General features: G+C 35.0%; 1 protein-coding gene across 4 annotated transcripts in view; it reads right to left on the bottom strand.

Annotated features, from left to right (window-relative positions):
• CSNK2A2IP (casein kinase 2 subunit alpha' interacting protein) overlaps positions 1–21,030 on the bottom strand; it is a 517,960-nt gene that overhangs the window by 36,839 nt on the left and 460,091 nt on the right. The window contains exons 4-6 of one of the 4 annotated variants that reach the window (XR_013557872.2): positions 12,516–12,559; positions 7,059–7,113; positions 5,796–6,038 (exon numbers count right to left, since the gene is read on the bottom strand). The exons of 1 other annotated variant lie outside the window; for it this stretch is intronic. The gene's annotated coding sequence lies outside the window, so the exon portion shown is untranslated. Of the gene's footprint in view, positions 1–5,795; positions 6,039–7,058; positions 7,114–8,658; positions 9,224–12,515; positions 12,560–21,030 lie in introns of those variants that run through there. 2 more of the 4 variants (XR_013557873.2, XR_013557874.2) reach the window with 2 other exon arrangements.

Raw genomic sequence — 21,030 nt, 5'->3', positions numbered from 1 at the left:
ATGTCTTGGAATGATTTTTTTCTGTATTATTGTTTAATTGTGTTTCACTAAAAGTAATTTCCTTTGCCGAACTAATCAAGTGTTCTACCCCCTTTGCTTTATTTTTCTCCTAGTAAATCATTATTGTTTGGGGTCCCCAACAATATCCACTTCTCTGGATTAAATGCAACAACTAATTAATACAAATTGCCAAGTCATGCTTTTCAGTGCACTGATAAATCCTGTGAGTGCTGCTGCACTTGATTTATCTTCAGATCATATAAAGAGTTCCAAGGGCTTAACAACTGATATTCAAGAGATTAAATGTCTAAAAATATTTCTTCATCTATTATTTTTTAAGTTAGCACATTTCTGTTATATCTCCAAATTAATTTTTCTTTGTTTTTCTCACCAAATCATCGAGAATATTTTTATGAACATAAAGAAACCAACAACTCAAAAACTATCTCATGCATTGTTATCTAGTCCTTTGGACTCACACTTTGGTGTCTCCGTGAGGACTCTAAATTGAGCCAAAAATGCAGGATAAAATCTCAGATTTCCTCATCTGTGGGTCTTACCCAAATCAATTGAAACTGCTCAAGGGTAATCAAGTGTACAACTGGAGTTAATAATTTTCATTTAGCTGTAATATCATTGCTTTTTGAATGCTGGCCTCTTGCCTTGCGTATTATATATTTTTGTTATGCTTAGCTTGCTTAAAATCATAAATTTGAGTCATTTGTAACTGAATATCGTAACTAGAAAATATTCACTCTTCACTCTCGTCTTGACCTCAATCTGTGACTTCTTATATTTAGGCTTCATTTGTCTTTCCAAGTAACTAGGTCTGTGTGTTAAATAAAACTGACAACCATCCTAAAATGCCTCATCTCTGAACAGTTTCTTCACCAAATCCTTAGGATAAACGAATGGCCTTTTCTTCCCCAATAGCCAGCTGCTGAGCACTGTTGAAGCAAATTATAATCTCAGCCATTTGGGCCTTCCAGAAATTCATGCTATCAAACCAATACTACTGTTTGATAATCTTAATGATGCTCCATAAGGGGAGGGTCCAAGGTTGACTTGCCTGTTCCCTTCACTGTGGTGGCCTCCATAGCCTGGAACAGAATGTCCCGCTTGGTAGATGCTCAGTAAATATTTGGTACGTGTCATCTCTGATTTTTGTTCTATCTCCACTACTTTTCACTCTCAAGACTATTCGGTATGGGTTGCCATTTCATCCTCTTTCTTCTTTAAATCACAAACATTTTGTGATGGGAGAAGTTAGGATTCCTCCTGTTGGATAGCTTCCACTTTTTTCAACGTAGCCTCACTGCTTGTACATACTTTTACCTCTTCTCTTCTCTGTCCCCAGTCTCTTAAGAAAGTCCAAAGTCTGAAACTGCTTTGCTACCCTATTCCATGTTGTCTTCAGTTTCATTTCCTCCCCCTCCTCACTCTTAACTCCATTGAAGCAAACAGTCATAAGAATTAGAAAGCAATTTACAGGTCATCGGGTCCATCTTTCTCATTTACTCAATGATGTAACCAAAAGAGAGAAGATGAAGTGGCATTTTTAAGATCAAAGACAAAATAGTTGCAAAACCAGGATCATCAGGAGCATTCCAGACACCTGTCATGGGTTCTTTTCCCTATGCCACCGCAATTGTCCCTTCTCCCTCTTCCCCTGCTTCTCTTCTAAAAGAGCATCTAATGAAGTCTACAACAGCCCAGGCAAGGCTTTTCCAAAGACGTAACATTTATGCACAGGCTCAAAGAATGAAAATGAATCTAGTGGTGAAGGCACAAAGCAACTTATATGAAAGCAAGCGGTCCAGAGAGCCTGGAAGCTATAAACAACTGATGGTGGAGGAGACAGTGGCAAATGCAGCAGCCAAATTCTAAAGTTCTTCTATGCCATACTAAATAACTGACAATTGTGCTGAATACCCTAGACAGCCAGTGACATATTTATATTAAGATAGTAGCAAGATCATATTTTTGTTCAGATAGATGTTCCTTTGAGATGTATGAAAGAAGAATTGAAGTAGAGGTTGGTAAAATGCAAATTATGCTACTTATCTGTGTATGTACAAGTTACTTGGACATAACAACAGATTATTACAATTTTATTATCTTCGAGTAACTTTAAAAGCTTAAGAAATTGTTTTCTCTATCAAAAACATTTGGACATTTTAAAGTATTATCCCTTTTCATATTTTAAAACTGGTTAATTGTCTACAGATAATGATGCTGAAATGATTGTGACAAAAGTGTGTGAAAAATGTCAGTGTTTTGCTTCGTTGGTTACTTTGGAAATAATCTGGTTTCATATGGATGTGATGATGTGTACATTTACTTTTGTACCGTTCAAGTGAGCAGGCCCATCTGCTTCCTCCATAAGTTTGCTAATATTTCTTGCTTCTTGTGAGATTACTTTGCTTCTAAGGAACTTTTATGTGAATTCATCTTTAAGGTACTTCTCTGACAACAAATTCTAAATATTCTCTTACTCCCTCTTTCCAATTCTTTGTCTTTTACAAGAAATAAAGTGTGAAGTTTTTTTTTTTTACGTTTTTAAAATGGCTGAATTCAGCTGAATTCTGCTCCCAAATAAAGATTCAGAAAAATACTCTCACCTCAGATGCCAACTTAATGTAATCAGACCTTCTCCAAACTCACCCTTGTAGCAGCCTCTCCTCAAATTCACACGTGTAATATCTTACGCCCAGATGTGGCTGCACATCAAAATAATTTGCACAGCTTCTTAAACATGCAGATTTCTCAGCCCCAGTCAAGACACTTAGTGAACAAGAAGTTTCATGAGTGAAGCAGGGAATCTGTGTGTTTAACATCACAGGAGTCTATACAGTGTAAGGTGGGATCTCTCCCAGGTGGGCACAGCAGTGGCCATCTCCATCCATGGTTACCGGAACCATGGCATGTTAGGCAGGTGACTCTTGCCCATTTCCAAACCAGGGACCAGGGTGTTCTGTGTTGCAATCCCTCCAGGATTGCCCAACCTCTGGGGACTGGGGTGGCCAGCCATGGAAAAGAGAAACCAATTCCCTTGTTGCATGAACATGCCTATGTGGGGTCTGGAGTCAGAGTTCAGAGACATGTATGAGGATCTACATTCACCAGGAGGGTATCCTGTGCAAAAGGAAAGGACGTTAAATAGCAAGTAAAAAACACTGAAGAAAGTGAAAAAGAGAGACTGTGGAAAAAGGGGAAGAGTTTTTTCTTGTAGTACTTTTGAGGACAGCTTTTTCTTTCCTGCTTGTCGAACAACACCTCCATGTTTTCATTTTTCACAGTAGACCCTGCACTTTATGTAGCCAGCCCTGCCTGGCATTGACCATTTGTTATTTCCACCTGGGGCTTTCTTAGCACAACTTCCTGAGATACAGCTACAGGTTTGGGGGACAAACCATTTTCATACAGCTATCATAATGTTAACAATGAGAGAATACATTTCTACTGGTCAATTCTCCCAACTCAACCACCCATTTGACAAGGGGAGGAGCCTATATTGCTTTTCTTCACTGACAATGTATATAAATAATTGCATTTATCTAACATGGCTTATTTGAAAATCTCAGACATATACAGCAATAAATTCTTCAAAGTTTCAAAACTGGTAGGTCATCTTTTTCAGTGTGTGATCCATGAAAAGGTATTGCCTTTAAAAGTGTACACATGCCAGGGTACATGGGTGGCTCAGTCGGTTAAGCTTCCAACTTTGGCTCAGGTCATGATCTCATGGTTTGTGGGTTCAAGCCCTGTGTTGGGCTGTATGCTGACAGCTCAGAGCCTGGAGCCTGCTTCGGATTCTGTGTCTCCCTCTCTCTCTGCCCCTCCCCTGCTCATGCTTTATCTCTCTCTCAAAAATTAAATTAACATAAAAAATTATTTAAAAAAAAGTGCACACAGGCCAAAAAATTCTCTAGTTTTTCTTTGTACAGTCATTAACATGCTAATTGCACTTTGTGATTCTTGAAAATAGATACCACCTCATGCATCCTCTTTTCTAAGAATTATCTTTTATTCCCCACATACTGACATTTTGAAATAAAGATCTATCTCAAAATTATATGTACATTTACTGTAATACTTATATTTTTTAAAAACAAAGTCTGTTCTTAAGCCTATGATGTATTTTATGATCACTTACACTTCTTTTTAGAGTACAATTTTCAAACAGTAAAATTTGCACTTTTTAGTGTGCAATCTTGCAAGTTTTGGCAAATATATACAGTTGTAAAAACAACAATGTAATCAAGATATAGAACAAATTAGCCCATATCCCCTCCCCAGGCTCCAGGTCCCGGCAACTATCGATTTATTCTCTTTCTCTGTAGTTTTTCCATTTCTAGACATGATACAAATGGAATTATACAACTCCGAGTCTGTTAGGTCTAGCTTCTTTCACTTAGCGAAAGCATTTGAGATCCATCCATGTTGTTGTGTAAGACAGTAGACACTGATGTAAAGAGATTTATGCCTGGAAACGGGCATACATATTCTTCTGACAGGACTTTAGTACAGGGTTTGTGTTAATCTAGTCAGGAATTGAACTGAGTTTGAGTCGCATTATTATTATTATGTTTGCCTTCAGTGTACCACAGTTTTCAAATTTCTCTAATTTAACTTATATTTTGGGTGGAAACTGTGTTACTAAAGAATTGTCAATGTTGCGTCTCGCTCAGTGTCAGATTCTTATTTAGCAGTGTGCCTCCTGTCTGTCCCTCTCCCCGAACTAGATGATTGTTACTATTAGTCAGCATTTATTGACCTCGTGATAGGGTGAGGGGGGGGGGGGGGGGAGAGGAAATTCTCTGTTGATCTGATTTAACCTCAGCCTGAAGCAGGCACTGTGTCTGTGGGTTTTAGGGGTGAAGATTCTTAGTGATTTTTCGTCTCCAAACCTTTATCTTTTAATTCATACCCCTGCCCCCAGAGAGGATGTTTTGTGTTTCTTCCCCCAGCTGCATTGGTCTTATACTGCTACCATGCAGATGGCAATGTTTGCTGCCTTCCCTGAAGTATTGTAGGGCTTTTTTTCCCGAGGGGGAGATGGATTCAGGTGGGCTTTGTGCCTTTCCAGCAACAGCTCCTATTCCTGTCCCCCAGGCTCACGCTTTCTCAGGACTCTTGCTTTGCTCAAAGTTTTCTCATGAGCACCTGGTGAGGTCCATGCAGAAGAACACTTGAGTGGTAGTTGATTCACTGTATGGTTAACTCCTCTGAGTTCCACATTTTTTTTGGTGGGGAGACGGAAAATTGCATTCAGTCATTCAATCATTCATTTTGCTTTTTTAAAGTTAAAGGATAGTTGGCATTTATTAGTTTCAGTTGTACAACACGGTGATTCGACAACTCTCTCCATTACGAAATGTTCACCATGATAAGTACCGTTATCATCTGTCACCATACAAAGTTAGTACAATATTATTGACTTTGTTCCCTATGCTGTCCCTTTCACCTCTGTGACTTATTCATTTTATAACTAGAAGTTTGTACTGCTTTTTAAAAATGTTTTAATGTTGATTTATTTTTGAGAGAGAGAGAGAAAGAGACAGACAGAGCATGAGCAGGGAAGGGGCAGAAAGAGAAGCAGACACAGAATCCGAAGCAGGCCCCAGGCTCTGAGCTGTCAGCACAGAGCCCGACGTGGAGTCCAAACCCACAGACTGTGAGATCATAACCTGAACCGAACTCAGGCACTCAACTGACTGAGCCACCCGGGCGTCCCTGGAAGTTTGTACTTCCTAATCGACAGAGTTTGAAACTTTCATTTAGTCCACACTCACCCTTTAGCAATCTGTAAATATTTTAGCTGAATTCTTCTCACCAGTTTGTTGGGTGCTTGGCAGAATCTGCCTCAGGTAAATGGCACTGTGTTCCTTTTCTCTTTGGAGCAACCGTGTTTTCATGGACTTGGGGTCATTTGGTTATTTCGTATGCTCAGCTCTTTGTTGGAAGGGTGGGAGCAATGTTCTTTTTAGCTTTCTAACTCCTCTGAAGAAACCAGAAGTCTTGATTTAGTTTAAAACCTATAACATATATAACAGTATTTTGTATTTCCTTCTTATTTCTACCACTGAAATAATTTTGAAATACTAATCTGTTAAAGAATATATTTTAGAATCTGTTTTACTCTCTATAACTACTTTCTATTACAAAAAACTTTTAGTGGCAATTTATTGTAATAATAATTCAGATAAATTTTATATTTGGGTAAAAGATAAAGTCTTGTAAAACATCTGACATATCTCCAAACAGAAGGAGGGCACAAATTTGTAGGAGAGAGTAATCAAAGACAAATACGATATTCAGTGAGGAGGTAGCCTCGTGCTTGCTTGTCCCTGGTAATAAGCCGTGCCCAGGCCAGCTGACTGAAGCCTGTAGTCGGGCAGGTTTCAATGTGGGAAACAAAAAGTGGCATCGCATAACTGTAGCACAGCAACAATTGCCCTCTGTCGTGGTAAGGTGAACTTCTGGTTTGGGATTTCTCAGTCCTGACGTATTCCTCACTATGCGCCCAGCACCGCGCCTCCAGAATAACCGGTGCATCCCCAGGATGAACAAGGGAGGCATGACTGATTCTGTTCCCTGTACTCTTGACCTTGTGTTTGTCCTCTGCACAGCTTGTTACGGGTTTGACAGTAAACTAAGGTGAAAGCTACTTTAACAAATCATCAGTTAATGCTCATCCCCAGTATTGAACCAAACTAGCTCACATGTACATACATTTTGAGATACTTTTGAGGGGAGGGGAGGTGATGGGTATTGAAGAGGGCATCTTTTGGGATGAGCACTGGGTGTTGTATGGAAACCAATTTGACAATAAATTTCATATATTAAAAAAATAAAAAATTAAAAAATTTAAAAAATTTAAAAAAAAGAAATACTTTTGTCACTGAATTTTAGTAAACTTTTGGGGCACATTATCAGTAAAGGAAATTACAAATAGAATACTGTAAGTGGCCTAATATTTTTAAATTCTAAATACATCTCCTCTAATTTCCTTGCCATGGTTAGGCTGGTACTTAAATTTTAAATTCCTTTTCTACCTTTCTCAATACTCGAGCTTAAATATGCTTTCAAACAGCCTGTCTTCTCTTATAGCTGACAGGAACATGAAAGAAAAAAGACAAAGGAAAAATAACAACATATGTTAAATATATAAAAATATGAATATATGCAATATGTATTAATATATAAACATTTTATATTTTATGTGATAAACTATATTTAATATTTTAATATATTTATAAAATAAATATATTTAGCAAATATATTAACTAAAATATAATTATTTTAAATATTTAATACAATAAATATACACAAGTATAAAAGTATAAATGTATAAAAAACAAAAATAGGTAGAGGAGCATCTGGGTGGCTCAATTGGTTAACTGTCCAACTTCAGCTCAGGTCATGATCTCACGGTTCATGGGTTCAAGCCCGCATCCGGGTCTGTGCTGAACGCTTGCTCAGAGCCTGGAGCCTGCTTCAGGTTCTGTGTCTCCTTCTCTCTTTTCCCCTCCCCCACTCGCGCTCTGTCTCACTCTGTCTCTCAAAAATAAATAAATGAAAAAAAAAATTTTTAACGACAAAAATATGTAGTCATACCATTATCCTCAACTTTTCAAAAGTTTACATTACTCAACTTTGCGTTTACAGAGGCCTACATTAGTATCCGTTTTTGCTAACCAAAAGAAATCCAAAGAGGATTTTTGCTTTTGTGGAAAAAAAGGCAAAAAGTGCAAATAGCATTCAGCATTTGTTTTGCCTCAGGTCCTTACAGAGGCAGCACACACCCCTAACAACAAGAGGGGCACCACCAGGCTCCATCCCAGAAACTATGCTCAGCATCTCAGCATCAAGCTGCCATAGCTGTGAGCATCTGTGCTTTACCTCAATTTATTGTGTGCATCTGTTAGCAAGATGTATCCTATGGTATCAGGGAAATCTAAGAGAGCTTATTTTTTGGGCCAAAAAGATTTCCATATAAAATAACAGTAACTGCTTCTTCGCTCTACACCATTTTGGCTACGAAAAGTTTCATAGGAATGCTCTCTACTTTCGGACAGTGGGGGAAACCTGTATGTTGACATACACTCTATGTAATTCCTGCATCTTTTGTTTTTTTCTTTTGTTTTAAATGTATTTATTTATTTTGAGAGGAAGAGAGAGAGAGAGACAGAGACCGGGAAAGAGGGAGAGACAGAGAGAGCACAAGCAGGGGAGGAGCAGAGAGAGAGGGAGAGAAAATCCCAAGGAGGCCCATCACTGTCAGCATGGAACCGGATGTGGGGCTCTGTCTCAGGAACCCAAGAGGTCCTGAGCTGAAACTAACAGTTGAAAGTGAAACTAAGAGTTGGATGCTTACCATATTGAGTCACCCAGGCGCCCATGCATCTTTTGTTTCTTACAGAAAGACTACTTGCAGTGAAAACTCTTTCATTTATTCCAATCCATTTATGATGACCTCAAATCATATTCCAGCAAAGGCTTAATAGCAGAAATCTTGTGGGGTCGGGGGGTCGGGGGGCCGGGGGGGGGGGGGCGGTCAGGAGTTCCTGGTGCAGTTTTGCTTGCTGCCAGCATCCAAAGCAATATTTCAGTACAAGTAAATCAGAGAAATGGCCACTTTCAAGATGAGTTCATACACTCTACTAAGTTATTTGTCATTTTCAAATAGTTTGCAAATATCGCTTCTTTTTGTACATTTATTTTTCCCCTTGGAGCTTTCAGATTTTCAAGGAATGATTAATCCACACTCATTGTGTGCTTCTTCTTGCAGAGCACAGTTGTAAACACTAAATCCCAAGGTGACGTTTGCGTTTTTAACAGTGAAATTGAATCACAGACATAATTAACTCCAAGTTCCATATAAACAACAGCAACTTCTCTCCAAATTTGGTAAGTAGAGGCATTTTTACACTTATAACTCTGTTTATGCATCTAACTCTGTTTATACACACTTATAACTCTGTGTTATACACTTATAACACAGTGGTTTGTTTGGGCTTTGCAAATTAATATGATAACTTATGGACACAGAGATCTTGAGGCATTTGTTTCTTGTTGTAATTAAGTCACAGTCAGCTTTCCTGGGGTGGTATTCAAACAAATTGTTTCTGTTGACTACACCTTCAGTGCAAGATGGCAGAGTGACCATTTACTCTCCAGAAAAAGTCATTCAAGTAGATGTCAGTTACAGCAATGAGTGCTAGGAAGAAAGTTGTGAAAGATTACATTAGAAATAGTACCATCTATTATGTACAATTTTTCATATTTAGCTATCTGAGTGGCTGATATGTGCCAGGCATTGATTTAGATGTAATAATGTCCATAGTGGCCTTTTATCTTCATAAAATTCCTTTGAGTAACAATTGTTTCCGTTTTATGGTGAGCCATGTGAAGTCTGGAGAAATTGCTTAAGTTCGCACAACTATTAATTGACAGTGCTGTAAGTTTTATTTGGCTTCCGTAATCTGAATCACAATCTTACCTGAGGTCCTATGAGGAAAGCTAGAATACCAGTCAGGACAACAAGTGTGCTTACAGTCAAATTGGGCACGTGGTGTTGTTTCTCTAGTTTTATTTTCATATAACCAAAATATTTTTGTAATATCTGCCCCATCCAGATAGCCATACAGAACAGTACAGATAGGATTCTTTAACTATGAATACAATAAAAACTTTGTAAAACCTCTTGTGACCCAAGTTGTGTAATGAGAATCTAAATGGCGTATTATATTCATTTGCGTAAAATGAATTATATAATAGATTTTATCATCTGTCTTTGCATCCTACACACAGGCCTTGATGATAACCCCTTACTCAATGTGAATCAGAAAATAATTTGTTTCCAATTGTATCCTCTTCTGACTGGTCTGTTCAGGGCTGTCCCATTTTTGCTTTAAGGCCTATGGAACTTATCACCAGTAGGTCTTACTCTTTGCTTATTAATCTTGGCTTTGATTTTTTTGAACTTCTAAGTGGAGCATGCTGAGCACATTATCCTTCTGGGGCAGTAGTTCTTCGTCCTTTTTTGACTTCTGGATCTGAGCTTCATCAAAGACTCTCTGTGGACTGCTACAGAGAAGAGAGAGGTTTTACATCTTTGGGGAAAGGGGTCTCTTTCTTTCTGAAAGTAAATTTCCAATTGTTGAGCACCATGTCATGCCATAAGCAGCCCTCTGTACAGCCTGGAAATGGTTGCTAAAGAAGTCGTCACTCATGCCCTAGCATATGTGGGTTGCAAATTCCACATAGTTTTCTTCTTAAAAAAATCAGTGTCAAGGGAACAATCTTAATTCCGATAATATTTTCATGTCGAGCAAGTATTTTCTTTCTCTAGTCTTAAGATTAAAAAAGACCACAGAAAATGTATACTATCTTTACTATTAATTCGCATGTCTTGCAAGAATATAAGATGGTGTCTTTTCACAGTATCTGGCAGATTTGAGTCTTTTGTTTGTTTTTCACATCTTCTGAATTTTTGCTGATGTCTAAAAGTTAACTGTGAAATCCTTAGGGCTAGAACTTGAGGGGCTTTTATATTTCATGATTAAAATGCGAAGTAGATTTTTTTGGAGACCTATAAATGAATATATTTTAACAAGCAAACAAAAAGACTGACATTATTGTTCATCAAAGCTGTCTTGTAAAAGAACTTTCTGATGACAAAGAGTATGATGCTACAAAGAGAGATCACGTAGTCTCTAATTACAAACAGGCAGTGTCTCTGACTTCTAGTGTTCTTTACTTGTAAGCAAGTCGGTGGCTTGATTTTGTAATTGCTTTAGATCCTTACAAGTATATATGCTATGAATTGGTTTACATCACCGTCTCTGTGATTTTGAGCTTTTTAAAAGCATGTCCTACGAATTCTGCTTCTTTCCATTTGCCTTCATTTTTATATTGCGTTTACAGCAGCACCAGCAACACTAATCTTTAATAATGCAAAAAGATACATGAGTAATGTATTATGTCAAATTAACACAAAAACCCTAACACTATTTATTCCTCCCCATAGTTCATTTTAATTAAAAATGTATTCCTAAATACTTCCTTGATTAGGGACTAATGCTCTATTAATTTGAAACACATCTACTGAGAACAGAGTAAATTCAGAGAGAGGAACCGACATTACATGAAACATAACTTATCACCCTGAAGAATACATTATGCCACTGTTCACAATGCATGCAGGCTTTCCATTATGCATTAAAATGCACAATGCAAGCATAATGACAGATTTGGGGAAAAGACTGTAGCAAAGGAAACTCATGAGGGATACTGTGCAGGTATGTATGCTAATAGTAGAAAAACATTTACAATTTGCACTACCAAGAGAAAAATAAGCATGATGGATGAATAGATGTTCCACAGAAATGTTTTCTAAAATGTAGTCATTGATTTCTTAGTGACTGAAAGCTTACATCAATTTATCAGTGACTCTCTTAAGATTTATTGAACACAAATTGTATGTTAAATAGTTTAAACTTTGGGAAAGTAAACAAAACAAAACAAAAAACAAACAAGAAAACAGCTAGAAAACCCAATTTCATCCATCAGGGTGTTTACAGTCAAACCAAAGAGGCAAACAGCAACTTTTCACAACCTTAAAATATTTACAAAATAAGCTTTTTCAAGCAAGAAAGTAAACAAAAAAAAAAAAAGTTGTTTATTGAGAACTTGAAGAGGTAGGTTTCAAGCTAGAATATGAAATTCAATGATAGCTTTCTATTAAGTGAGAAGAGGAACAAAGCTTTGTAAAGTGAAAAAAAAATGTGAGTGTCAGTGAAACAGGCTAGATTATGTGGGGAATGAGTAATGGAGGAATCAGAGCATTAACCGGTGATATGTGGATTTTAATATCAGACTAAATATCATGGTAATCATACTAAAACTGGCATACTTCTACAATACTAAGGAAATTGTACAAGAGAAATGTGTGGCTTGTGTGAATGCAACCGATGAATAATTTTAGAACCACTAGCCAAAGAATCTTTGAAGAACATCTTGAAATATGTAAATATGCAGCAGTAATGTTATTTTTCCTCAGCTTACTTATTAGAGAAAAAAATAAGAGAACAGGTATTGTGGGGACGTCTCAGCTAAAGCCCACCCATTGCAAAAATATGTCTCTACATATACATATACATATGTATACGTATACATATACATATACATATACACTCTGCTATGGTGAGGAATTATAGCTTCATTGAAAAACTCTACCAATCAGGGAAAAACATCATTGGCAGGATGGGATGGAGAGCAGAAGTTATTTCTGACCTTAAATTGGAGATTCAAATATTTTTACTTACTATGCAAGTAGCCTCAGCCTTACTTGCGTGTATTTTGTTTTGTTTAGGTTTTTATTGTAAACTGAATTGTATAAACATATTTTATGATGATCAAAATAAATTATCATTTTAATAAAAACAAAAAATTCTAATCATTTCTCCATATGCATACACAAAACTCATAGGGCCGATGTTGATACTTACAGTTCAGAATTGAAAGACAATAAAGTTTGAAATGTTTAAGTAACCTGCAAAGAAAAACAGCCAGGGTGAAGAAATCGGGCATCAATCCCATGTTTTTCTAATTCCAAACCATGGTCTGGAATAATTCAAAAACTCATTTTGATTAAATATAAATTATAAAAAAGAGTCAAGGGAGGAAAGGAAAGAAGAAAGGAAAGAGAAAGGGAGGAAGATGGAAGGAGGGAAAGAAGGAAGCAAGGAAGGAATGAAGGAAGGAAAGAAAAGAGAAAAGACAAATAAATTAGTATAGCCCTTGATTTTTGGTTGGAATCTATTCTAGCTGATATGTTTGGTAAGTAATTTCATCAACAAGTTATACTATGTAATATATCCAATGTGTCTCACCACAGACTTCACTGTTGAAGCTTTATAGTGATTTTTGAAAATAGGTATTGAGAATCCTTTTTTTTTTAATTTTTGACTTTTCTAATTCATTTGTTTTTCCAGAATATTTTAGAATCAGTTTACCTATAAATATGTATATACATAAATACATGCATACATATATACATGCATATGTACATAGACATATACATATATCTTTCTAGGATTAATTTGGGAGTAATTGACATTAATAATATTGAGTCCTCCAATCCATAAATGTGGCATTATTTCTTCATTTATTTAGATCTTCTTTAATTGCTTTCATCAGAGTTTTCTAGTTTCCAGCCTATTGGGCACATGTCTTTAGACTTCTACTTTAGTATCTCTCCTTTTCTATGCTATTTCTAACATTATATTTTTTACAATTTAATTTCTAACTATTCATTCTAAAAATACCCAAAATTAATTTCTACGTTGGGTTTTTTATAGAAATTTTGGGATTTACTTTGTAAAGATTCATGACATTAATGAACAGTTTTTATTTCTCCTTTTCTAATCTGTGTGCCTCTTCCTTTCTTCCTCCCTCCCTCCCTTCCTTCCTTCCTTCTTTCCTTCCTTCCTTTTTTTTTTTTTTTTTTTATTTTAGGGAGAAAGAGCATGAGCAAGGAAGAGGGGCAGAGGGAGAGAGAGTGAGAATCTTAAGCAGGTTCCATGCTCAGCAAAAAGCCCAAAGGGGGCTTGATCCCATGAGCCTGGGATCAAGACTTGAGCTAAAATCAAGAGTCAGATGCTCAACTGACTGAGTCATGCAGGTGCCTATTTCTTTCTTTTTCTTAACGTACCATGAAGCCTAAGATCCCTATTACGGTGTTGAATAAGTAATGCGAGATCAGTGTAAGTCTTCTATTCCAATCTACCACAATGACCTATGAGGTCAGCTGTAGTCTTCTGTTTTTATTATTTTGTTTTGAAAGGTTGGAGAAACTGTTTTCTCTTCCTAGTTTGCTAATAATGTTAATAATGAATGGATATTGAATTTTTCCAATTTTTGTTTACATCTATTAAGTTGATCCTCTTTTTTTCTTATTTCATTTGTTGAAATGGTGAATTATATTACTTACCTATGCTTCTATGTCTTTGACTTCTGAATAGTAAGTTAAACTTACAGTCCTAAGATCACCACTTAGTGCTAATGTATTATCCATTTCATTTATTGCTGCTTTAAAGTTGTGAATATCTTGTTGGGAAAATTTGCTTCTATGTTCACAAGGGATATTACTCTGTAGATTTATTTTCTTGTTATTCCTTTGTACGATTTTGGTATAAGAGCAATAATGACCACATAAAGTAAGTTAGGAAGTGCTTCAACTTATGATATTTTCTGGAAGACTTTGTGTAGAACTAGTATAATCTGTTCCTTGAATATTTGCAAGAACATCACTGAAGCTATCTGGGCCTGATTTTTGTTTGGTTTTGATTTTAGGTTTTGGGGGCTTTGTGTTTTGTGATTGTTTTTAGTAAACTGTTTAAAAAATTCAATTATTTAATAGATATAGATTATTCTAGATGAACTTCAATAATTAATTTTTTCCAATAAATTTATCAGTTATGTGTAAGATATTGAATTTTTTGATTTGGAATTATTTATAATATTGCCAAATTAACCCTTTAATATCATAAGTGTTGATAATGATATATATACTCTTTATTCTGTATGTTGGAAATGTGTGTCTCTGTTTCTTTATAAGTCTGGCTTGGGGTTACATATTTGTTTGATATTTTTAAAGAATCAACTTTGATTACTTTGTCTTGCTCTATTTTTTTTGTACTCATTTTCATTGATCTCTGCTCTTAGTTCTTATCATTATTATTACCTTATTTATGCTTTATTTGGGTTTAAGTTCCTTTTCTATTTTTATTTCTTAAAATTGTAAATTTATTTAAGATATCTTCCTTTGTCATATAAGCATTTAATGCTGTAAAAATCCTCTAAATATTGCTTTATCTTTATGCCATAAATTTTTATATGTTTTGTCTTCTTTTAATTCAACATGCTTTCTCATTTCTAATGTGACTTTTGCTTTGACCCATGGGTCACTTATAAGTGTCAGACATAATTTCAAAATATTTGTGTACTTTCTGGCTGTCTTTCTGTTATTGACGTCTAGTTAAATTTATATGAGGTCATAAAACATGCTCTATAATTTCAATTCTTTTAACTATGTTAAGTTTTGGTCTCGGTGAATGAATGTTCCATGTGTACTTAAAAATACAGTGTATTCTGTTGATGGTTGAATTGTTTTATAAGTTGCAGTTAAGTCAATTTGATAGTTTGCATTGTCTTTATAGATCTTGTACATTTTCTGTTTTCATATTCTATCATTACAAAAAAGGAAGTGTTAAAACATTCAACTAAAATTGTGGATATGTCTATTTCTTCTTTTAGTTCTACCACTTTTTGCTTAAGGAATTTTGAAACTCTACAGTTAGAGACATACATATTTAGAATTGTTGTATCTTCTTGAAAGAGTGAACTTTTCATTCTGTGTAATCTCTGTCTTTTTTAATTCCTGATAATATTGTTTCTTCTGAAGTCTATTTTGACTAATAATAAATTTAGAATAAATAACTAATATAGTTATTATAATTTTCTGTTAATTAGTGCTTCAAGATATACCTTTTTCCAATCTTTTAGTTTATGTGTATTTATAGCTTTATATTTAAAGTTGCTTTTGTGGTGGTTGGGGTGGGGAGTATAACTTGAATCTTGTTTTTTCAATCCATTCTGGCAATCTCTATTGTTTAACTGTTATGTTTATGTCATTTATATTTAATGCAACTTTTGATGTAACATGATATAAATCTATAATCACAGTATTTGTTTTCTACACAGTTTATTTTTTCTTTATTCTTTTTGTCCACTTATATACCTGCTTTGGGATTAACTTAGTTTATTTTATGATTTCATGCTATCTCTAGTAATGGCCAATTTTTATAACTATTCTATTTATTTTCAATTACCCTTGTATTTACAGTATTTATATTTAATTAGTCTAACTTCAAATGACATTATATCACATCATATAAATATATGATGTGATTTATATATTTATATATAAATTTATACATAAATAGATTTATATATAAGTATAAAATGAAGAAACATGCTTAAAATGGTGTACTTCTAATTCTTCTCTTATTTTACGCTATTGCTGTCAGACATTTTAGTTTTATGTATTCTATAAGCCCACATTATTACCATTTTTGCTTTAGACATTCAATATTTTTTTAAGTTATTTAAAACTCTGTGTCTGTTTTTCCCAGCATTTCTATATTCTAACTACCACTTCCACTCAGTCTTGAACACTTCACCAATAATTTTACCTGAATTCTTACATTCCTGTGTGACACCCAGAATCTCTTCCTAAACTCTACCAAAAGTGAGTCAGAGCTGACTCTCCATCCCCTCTTGGAGAAGTCTGTCTTTCTTTAGATTTAAGACTGCTTGTTTACTCTGCAACCCATCTCTCATGAGTTTATGAAAAATTATGGTTTTGTAGTTTCTCCTTTTTCTCTTGTTAGATTCATAGCAATGTTCTTTTCTTTTCTCTACATACTATATGAAAGCAGACTACACACAACTGAAATTTTAAAAACAGATGTTACCAACATAAAAAGTATAATTTTGCATTTATTACTTAGTGCATTATGTATACACTGTAGAGGAAATGAGTTAGTTACTTTAAGTTATAATTATATTTCGTGGAATATTTTATTTTGAACTGACTGTTTTATAGTTTGTCATTTAATTATCTATGTTCTATAACTTGAATAAGTCATTCAATTGATGAAGATTATGGAAGTGAATTGTCAGTATGCTTCTAAACATATAGCAACAAATCTATTTCAAATATTTATTCAACAAATAATTATTCAAGCTCACTATTGAAAGTTAGGGTGCTAATGTGATAAAGACTTTAGTTTAAATACCTTCTCTGGATGTACTTGGAATTTCTGCCTGAGGGTTTTATTAACAGTAAAGAAATGAGCGACTAGCAATTCTTTTTAAGTTGTGTATTCAAATACAAAATAGATTTGCTGATATTTATGACATACTGTAAAGAAAAAAATTAAGACACTTGAATAAAGTATCATTAATAAAATAAAAAGAAAATAAACTAAACCATATACCTTAGAAAGTGAATGTTGGAGACCAAACAATAATACATAATAAACATAATAAATACTTTCAAAAAAAAAAGAATTAAAACTAGTACTCAAGAGCCAACAGGAAGACATTGTGTGTCAATTTTAGAGCTATAGTTGAAAGGAATTTTATGCAATTCATTAGCAGGTGGGTGTAAGGGTTCTAGTTAGGTCTAAAGAGACTAGAGCAGGCTCTTAGCATAAACTTTTGACACAGACCAGCAAAAATTTCTGTCCAGAACATGGCTCCACATTTAGAAGAATTTAATGAGAATAAAAATGTTTAAATAAGTACAACAGGGGCACCTGAGTGGCTCAGTTGGTTAAGTGTCTGACTCTTGATTCTGGCTCAGGTCATGATCTTACAGTTCATGAGATTGCACTGACAACATGGAGCCTACTTGGAATTCTCTCTCTCCTTCTCTCTCTTCCCCTCCCCAGCTCTTGTTCTCTTTCTCTCTCCTTCTCCCTCTCTCTCTCTCTCTCAAAATAAATAAACTTAAATAAATAGGTACATCAGATAATATAGAAGGAAAGAAAAGAGACTTTAAAGAGGAAAGTGAAGGAGCAGACCAGAGCTAGGGAATCTCAGAAATCAAATCACCATATTTTTGAAAACTACATAAAAACAACGCAAGAAAAAGCTCTGTTAAGTTAGAAAAGCTACCCTGAAGTGGCTTCCTTTTAAACATCCATAAAAATTGATTTCACATAACAATGAGCAATGGGAAAGGATTATGGCTCAAAACCCATAAAATGTTAGTATAAGGAGAAAGAGAATAAGTAGCAAAATAGCATACCTACAGAAAGCAAAAGCATATCAGAAAGATAATAATACAAAACTGATCAACTGTGTTTAAACCAATGACTTTATCATGATACTATAGGGGAGTGGGAAATATAATTGTTCATTTTTGTGGTGAACAATTTATTGTTTTTAGGACTTATAATTAAAGGGAAAATATGTTGTCTTTACTAGATCAACTGTACCACTGGAAAATGAACTATTGGAAAAAGAAAAATATCTCTTTCTAGAACCAGTCCATCTAATAATTGAAAATAAATTATAAACTTAAAATATTGCCATTTTTCCAGCTCACTCTAAATACACGATCTAGATATTAAGCAGCAACAGATGCTAACATCATAAAGAGTGAGACAACCAGACAGGATGTGCCTCCTGGTGAAAGAACACAACATCATCTAGATTTGCCAGTGATCAGATCCAAGAGACTTTGATTCTGAATTCATCTTCCCATTGGCAGGAAACACAGAGGAAAGGAGAACATGCAATCATCAAAATCTAGACTTTGAAAAACTCTAAAAAAGTCAAATAGCTTGGATTCTTCAACAAACTAATTGTAAAGAAAAGAAAGGAATAGAAGAGGACTTGTAGAATAATGAAGACTCAAAAGTAAATCATCAAAAGAAGTGAACTAAGGGCCGCCTGGTTTGAGCGTCCGACTTCGGCTCAGGTCATGATCTCGCAGTTTGTGAGTTCGAGCCCCGCGTTGGGCTCGTGCTGACAGCTCAGAGCCTGGAGCCTGCTTCAGGTTCTGTCTCCCTCTCTCTCTGCCCCTTCCGCACTCATGCTCTGTCTCTCTCTGTCTCTCAAAAATGAATAAAACGTTAAAAAAATTTTTTAAAGAAGTGAACTAAAAACTAGTGTCCAAGGCACATTTGGGTCATTAAACTATGAAGAAATATAAGAAGTGATTAATAGGAACTTCAAAATATTGAATAATTTGGAGGAGGAAAATGTAGTGGTGATTAGATCTATACTAAGCAAATAGCTAACATTGCACACACACCACTACTCAAATTTTGGAGGGATGTCTAAGAGAAGAGATTCTAGTATATTACAAGTAACTCAAGTCCATAGTAGCTTTATCATGAGGTAGCTGAGTGATGGGGATGGTGGAGCCAACTGCTGCCTGGGTTCAAATCCCATCGTATTCTGGCAGCAGGACTGTGGACAAGTTTCTTCATCTGTGTAATGGAGATAGCTTCCCTCACAGGTTTGTCATGACAACAAAAATAAATGTTATAAAAAATTTTAGGTGTACATTTTATAAGTGAGAAAACCTTAGAATATTTGCAATATTATTCAGAAGTAAACATATATATTTTTATTGTTATTCCAACAAGTCTCAATATTTCATCTAGGTAAAACTCCAGAAGTAAGATTTAAGCCATATGAGTTGATATTTGACTTCAACTGAAGTGCAAATACTCATTGATTGAACTGAATTTGTAAGCACAACGTGTCTTCCAGGTGAAGTGGCAAATATTTCTCAAATACTATTGAGTTTTTTATATCAGTTTCATTACTAATCTTTGTTCAATATCCTTATTGTCGGATCTTTTTATCTGTGTCTCTCTCTGTTTCTCTCTCTCTCTCTCTCTCTCTGTCCATATGACACTTATTTGAAAAGTTTTTGAGAAACATTTTAGGAAAGGCAAGCTTTTGTGCTGACTGCTATGATTAGTTGGGCCAAACAAGTATGCAATATTGTGGAATTTCATGGAACATTACTGTGAAGGCCATGCTGAATAAACAAAGGGCCAAGCTTGATTAAACTGACTCTCATATAGGTGAAATTAAATTTTGCATAGTTCTTCTCAGATTAAATTTGGGGATCATTTTTGCATCAGGTTTGTAAAAAACTGGCACATGTTTGGCTACAGTTTCATTAAATAGTTCATTCTTTTCAAATAGTAGCTCCGAAATAGGTTTCATATTTATGGTAATTACTCTTTGAGATTCGAAAGTTTAAAGTTAGCATGTTTTACCTTACTATCTTTGGAAATATTAATTACATCCTGGCCTCCTGAAAGATGAGGGCTTTGCTATTATTTTCATATGTTTTAAGGGATTTTTCAAAGGTAAAATTTTAATGTCAAAAAATTTGGGATTTTTGTGTTTTGGCACAATTCCTTTACTCTGTCACAAATGATTAAAATATGCATCCTCATAAAGAACTATTGCCTAAAAATTTTATCCTCTTTAAAATATTTTTTTCTGGTTACAAGTCATAGAAAGTTCTTAAAGTTCACTGAAATGTATAATGTTCAGAGGTAATGTCTCCTATAAGTTCAACCTCCAGAGATAATCACTGTCAACATTTTGCTCAAAAATGTCTCTTGTAGGGGCACCTGGGTGGCTCAGTTGGTTAGGCATCCGACTTCAGCTCAGATCATGATCTCATGGTTTGTGAGTTCAAGCCCCGAATCAGGTTCTGTGCTGACAGCTCAGAGCCTGGATCCTGCTTCAGATTCTGTGTCTGCCTCTCTCTCTGCCCTTCCCCTGCTCGTGAGCATTCTCTCTCTCCCCTCTCTCTCTCTCAAAAAATAAATAAACATTAAAAAACTTTCAAAAAAATGCTTCTTGTATATCATGTCATATATGGGTATGTACATATGGCTTAAGTATAATCTTACTATCCATAGTTCATCTACCTTTGTAGACTAAGGAAAGATTGTCTCAATTGGAAGCTATATATTAATTAATTCAGTCTGTAAAATTTGACAAAGAAATTTGAAACAAAAGTTAAGTAAAAACTTTCGAAGAGGCCAGTACCCATAAAGCACTCATTCATACTGGCTAATAGCATATTTAAAGAACCATTTGATGGAATGTCTGATGTTTTATATTTTTGAAAAGTTATCAAGTAGAGATATTAATAAGATCCAGTCCCTAAGTGACACCATAGAGAAGAGCAAACCTTGTCACCACAGATCATATCCATATTGACAGGTAAATGGAAAATAAACATTGTCTTATAAAGTCACTGTTTCCAGATCTCTTTTCATAGAAGCTTAGCATGTAGTTTAACTAACACTAGAACCATTAAATGCTAAAAGTTGCTCTATAATTATACCAAAACATTTTTATGCCATTTCTTTTTAGACAGACAGTTACGAAGAAAAGGAGATATGGGAATAT

This window comes from Panthera onca, chromosome C2 (assembly GCF_046562875.1).
Source record: "Panthera onca isolate mPanOnc1 chromosome C2, mPanOnc1 haplotype 2, whole genome shotgun sequence".
NCBI classification, from domain to species: Eukaryota; Metazoa; Chordata; class Mammalia; order Carnivora; family Felidae; genus Panthera; species Panthera onca.
This window is presented reverse-complemented; position numbering and strand designations above follow the sequence as displayed.